Genomic DNA, 6,000 nt, shown 5'->3' with positions numbered 1-6,000 from the left:
CCAGCTACCGCGGACTTGTGCGGTTAAACGTGGGCCCCGTCCTCCGCTGTCCTATATGGTGCCTTCCTAGCAGGTTTGATGAGGTGTCGCACCAATAAATGATCGCGACCTCCGGTCTTTGGCTGAGGGTTGTTTCTCCTCCACCAACTTGGGATCCGGTACCCTTAATCTGCCTGACCCTGCACCCTGGATTCTCGTGGGTTCTTAGGGTCCCTTCCACCTTCTTGTTCCTGAGCCCTTCTGTTTCTCTGTCTCTTCTTCTCCTTCTCTGTTCCTTTCCATTCCTGTCTGTTCCTTCCTCGTGGAGCTGGGATGAGACTTAATCACAGCTCCCCTTCACCTCCTCCTCGGCCTCTCACTAGGCCCTCCTGGAGTAGAGCTCCTACAGAGCCTCTACTCCCTGTCTTCTCCTCTCTGGACAGAACTTCTCTTCGAGCTAAGATGGTGCCCACCTTTTATACCTCCCTCTAGCCATGAGCCCAGGTGACCAGCAACCAATGGGCTCCTACCTACGCTCAGGAACCAACCCCTATCTGCCCCTACAGCACTGGGTGTTCCACCCCCCTCCCCACTCCGGACAGGGACATAGTCGATAGTGCATGCACTTCTGTCTAGTGGGAGCACCGTTGAGCTGTCCCTCGGAAATGGGGTGTGTGTGCTGTATGCAGCTAACTGAGCCTTGATCCATACTCCATCCTTACCTGGGAGTGGAATACCACTCCTCTGGCAGAGGTGCAATACCCCTGTAGCGGCCGAACCCTCGGGGCGCTACAATAACATAGCAATGTCCATATTAATGTCTATATAACACAGGGTATTACCTTTGCCGGGTTTAGCTGCTGCAGTCCATTAGGCTTGCCACCACTGTGGCTTTGCGGCTGCCCAGTTAGGGGTATCCAGCCGTCATTCCCTCAAAGGCCACTGACATCCACACAGGATCCAGGCTCTGCCTTTCAGGACTCTTAATCCGCCACCACTTTGGCTTTGCGGCCTCCCAGGTGGGGGTCTCTAGCCATTGTTCCCTCAAAGGCCACTGACATCCACACAGGATCCAGGCTCTGCCTTTCAGGACTCTTACTCAAGCCTCTGCCTTCCAAGGCCACTAGCATCCACACAGGATCCAGGCTCTGCCTTTCAGGCACCAGGCTTCACTCGGCCTCACTAGGCGTCACACGGTTGGTGTCCCACACACACGGGAACAGGCCTTACGCCTCTCTCACAGAACACACCTGTCTCCCATCAAGCAGGGTTTATATATGCATCCCGTGCACACACACACACATACTGACAGGACCTTGCTGATGTCACAGTCATGTGATCAGACAGACATTCTGTGCGCGCAGGACCTGTGCTATGTCACAGTCATGTGACTAGTCACCTGAGGGGGAAGGTACATGGTCAGGTAAAACACATCCTGGACCATTAACGTAATGCCAGCAAGTCGCTGCATTACATATCCCCCCCTCTGTTCAAACTTGTGGGGTTGAACACATAATATACACAATCACTATAACCCCCAGCTCTGTTCAAACTTGTGGGGTTGAACACATAATATACACAATGACATTATAACCCCCAGTTCACATAGGGACCATGTACTTTACAATTGTGCTACTCAGCCCCTGGAACATTAGTCAACAACATTAGCCCATTCCTTAGGGACCTACCATTTGTCACTGTCACTGACTTCATCAGGTCACCTTTCCGGGTCGTATCCTTGTCAGAGCTCCCCCGCTCCCAGCGGTCAGTTGTAAGCTTGTCAGGTCTCCCCCGCTCCCAGCGGTCAGTCATACAGCGGTGTGACTCACATGCCCTGGTATCTAAGGTCCGCTTCGGCTCCGTACTGTCCCGTCCTCTATTGGGTCGTTTGTATGGGCTGCTCAAACCTGAGTTACTGGAGGTCTCACTACCTCTAAACCCACGCCCACTACTCTCAGGACATCTTGAAAGGTCCCTAACTCCAGCTATTCTGTTCTGTTATTTAGGGGGCCCTTTGTCTGGTCTCATAATTTCTAGATGGCTGCTACTCTGCTACTCAGATGATGCTGTCTATCCACTCGCAGTCTAGCGAGATTCAACTGTTCTACCTCTCGCAGGTAGGTCACTCGGTACTCCAACAGCATGCGCATATATCCCAGGCTTTCTTCTGTTCCTACAGCGGAGAATGATACCTTGCTGTCTTCATCTGGTATCCAGTCCTGACGATCACGTGGACTGCTTACTTTCACCACACCAGACTTCTTGACCATCACCTGCATGGCTCGACCATTTCTCCCAACGAGCTTCCTCACCAGAACATGAGGCACCCGGATGACCTCTTCACGCATACTGTGAGCTTTCCTCATCAACTCCAGTTGTCTAGCGGCTTGTTCAGTCTTCAACCGAAGAAACTGCTTCGTGCGAATACATTGCCAGTGCATGTCACTTAGGATAGCCACCCTCTTCACTGTGACTTCGGTCGTGGACAGGACCACCAGCTGTTTAGCTTCGGAGGTCAGGTACACCTTATAGGCTCCCACGGCCTTCTTAAACTCCTCATGCACTGACTCACTGGTGCATTCTTCCCTCAAATCCTCGGGTACATCTACAAGGCACTTGTACCGAGACGTTTCGGTCTCAGCAGTGGTTTCCAGACGATCAACCAGCTCAGGTTTCAGGGGCAACTGACCTCCAGCTTCTTCACCCTGTATGCTTCCCCTGAGCTGACTCACAGCTACAAATTCACGAATTTTCGTCTTGATCACTTCCATCTCATATTTATCTGTGGTTAACACTCTCTTAGCTCTCCTCAGGTCCACCTTCTCATGGTATAAGGGAGTGAGTGCAACGTGTTCGCCCTTTTCCTTCTCCAAGAAGGCCTCGTTCACTGAGTGATACTTTGTCAGGCGACTTTTGAGCCCGGAAACTTCATCCTCTAGCTCCGCCACTCGCCTCTCAGCGGCCCGTCTCTGAAGCTCTTCCTGCTTCAACTGCTCTTCCAGCAGCAGAGCTCCCTCAGACCTCTCCGTCTCCAATGCGCCCACTCGGCTCTTAATAGCCAGTCTCTCACGCTTCTCTTGCGTCCACTGGGTTTGTAGCAACTCCTTGAGCTGCTTGATCTCGGCTTCGACATCCACCGAACCCTCCGAGCCCACATCACTCGAGGAGGTATCTGCTTCATACCTCCCATCACCAGCGGTCAATTCCTGGCCCTGGTCTGTGGCTTTTCCGATGGACTCCTCCATCCTCTCTCGGTCAGCTTCCATCTTGCTGACTGTTTCCTTAAGGTACGTCTCCGCCTTCTGGAGAGTATCACAGGACATCTGTAGCTCCTTCACCTGAGCTTCCAGATCTAGGGTCTTTCCCCGGAGATCATCATTCTCCTCACGGGTGTCTTGCAGAGTGGTCTCAACCACTTGGCGCACTTGCTCTGCACCTGCCTTATCCTCCTCTAGTTTTTTCTTCACCTTGAGGAGATCCTCATAATCTCTCTTACTCTGTTGCAGTTCCCTAGTGCATTCACCACACTCCTTCTTGGAGTCACACAGCTCCTGGTTGAGCTGTTTGCGCAGTCGTTCTAGGATTTGTTCGCGTCCAGAAACACCATCCTGCCGCGTCTCCTTCTCAAGCTTCAACTGCAAAACCTCTTCCTTGATTTTGCGGCGGTCCTCCTTAATTGCGTAGAACATTTCCTTCCACTGGTTAATTTCCTCGTTGCTTCCCTTTAGATCTCGCTGTAAGTTCTTCACAAGCTGGTGTATTTTCTGCTGTTCAGACTCCAGGATCAACTGGTCTGAGGACACGTTCCCCAGGTTTTCACATAATTGCTGCACGTCACTCTGACCCTGCTGGCCGATAGGCTCCAGCTCTTGGTCACGACTGCCGCCTCCTCTTTCAGGGCTGTCAGATCCTTCTGACTCGGTACCGTACCGGAGGTTGCTACTGGCAACGTCTCCTCCTCTTCTACCTCTAATGGAGGATCCACACTTGAAGCAAATTCACACAGTACTACATTCTCTTTATTTCCATTTTCAGCCAAGTCTACAGGAGCAACCTTTTTGTGTCCCTTGCACTGTCGACGACCAGAGGGGGACTCTCTCACCTTGTCTCACCCCTCCTGACTGAACTCTCTCTCTACTTTCATAGTGTCACAGTCAGCTACGGGGTCTGTGTCACTCTCCATGGTGTTGTGGACTAACAGGTCACCTCCCACTTTGACGTCACCCCCTTCTACTGGAGCTACCCCATTATCAATGGTCACATTGTCATTTTTAGGAGGTACCAACCCACCACCAGTAATTTTTTTTGATTTTCTATCCTCCACGCTGTTTTGAACAACCGCCCCTTTTTTAACAACCACACCGGCAGTGGAATTTTTACAAGAAAAATCAGCAATAGTCTTAGGACTTAGTTCACAACAGCTCTTACCACCTCCCCGGGCACTCTGGGACAACACTGGCGCCCCCGGAGAGTTCATAGAATGGTCCACTGCCGCCATTCCATATGGTGCCCACAGCTCCTATGGCTCCTGCACCATGTCCAGTTTCAGGTCCAGTAGACGTTTCTCAAATACCTGCTCCGGTTTTAACAGGCACTTTAATCGCTCTATTCGCTCAATAGCTTCAGACTCAGTTGCTGCTCCTTTCACAGCCATTTTTATCTGCTCCTGCATTTCCTCAGGACACTATTCACACACCCCTCTCCCCGGATTTGAGTGCAACGACAACCTTCGCAACCCCGCCGAGTTGCAGCCAGATGCTTTAAACTTTGTGTGCCCCGCCGAGCCACAGCAAACCCGGTTTGAGTGCGACGACAATCTTCGCAACCCCACCGAGTTGCAGCCAGATGCTTTAATCCACACTCGTCGTCCTGTGCCGTTGCCCCTAGCAACCGGGCTGCAGTTGCCCCTAGCAACCGGGTTGTCGCTGCCGCTAGCAACCGGGTTGCAGTTGCCCGCATTCTCGAACCATATGTAAGGCAGCACTAGTCATCATAATGGGGGATACTCGCTGCACCGGGTAAATCAAAGCACACCAGCAATGTCCTTCCGGTATTTCACAATGCTGCATTTTATTGCACTTCATAAACCACAGTTCACTGGGTCCAACTCAGTGGCACGCCGGCACGCATATATATAATGTTCACGAGCCAAGTGGCAGACCGGCCCACTTGCTCCAGGTACTGCCTTCAGCAAGGTAATAACATAGCAATGTCCATATTAATGTCCATATAACACAGGGTATTACCTTTGCTGGGTTTAGCTGCTGCGGTCCATTAGGCTTGCCACCACTGAGGCTTTGCGGCTTCCCAGGTAGGGGTCTCCAGCCGTCGTTCCCTCAAAGGCCACTGACATCCACACAGGATCCAGGCTCTGCCTTTCAGGACTCTTAATCCGCCACCACTGTGGCTTTGCGGCTTCCCAGGTGGGGGTCCCTAGCTGTCGTTCCCTCAAAGGCCACTGACATCCACACAGGATCCAGGCTCTGCCTTTCAGGACTCTTACTCAAGCCTTTGCCTTCCAAGGCCACTAGCATCCACACAGGATCCAGGCTCTGCCTTTCAGGCACCAGGCTTCACTCGGCCTCACTAGGCCTCACACGGTCGGTGTCCCACACACACGGGAGCAGGCCTTACGCCTCTCTCACAGAACACACCTGTCTCCCATCAAGCAGGGTTTATATATGCATCCCGTGCACACACACACATACTGACAGGACCTTGCTGATGTCACAGTCATGTGATCAGACAGACATTCTGTGCGCGCAGGACCTGTGCTATGTCACAGTCATGTGACTAGTCACCTGAGGGGGAAGGTACATGGTCAGGTAAAACACATCCTGGACCATTACCATAATGCCAGCAAGTCGCTGCATTACAATATATATATATATATATATATATATATATATATATATATATATATATATATATATATGAACTAGCAGATACTATGTAACTACACAATTTTACTGTATAAAATAATAAATAACTAATGATACATTGTATAGCACTTTGATACAA

This window comes from Phyllobates terribilis, unplaced genomic scaffold (genome assembly GCF_046119375.1).
Source record: "Phyllobates terribilis strain yellow unplaced genomic scaffold, ASM4611937v1 Scaffold_8__6_contigs__length_399053987, whole genome shotgun sequence".
Lineage (NCBI taxonomy): Eukaryota > Metazoa > Chordata > Amphibia > Anura > Dendrobatidae > Phyllobates > Phyllobates terribilis.
The sequence above is the reverse complement of the archived record's forward strand: the minus strand, read 5'-3'. Positions refer to the sequence as shown.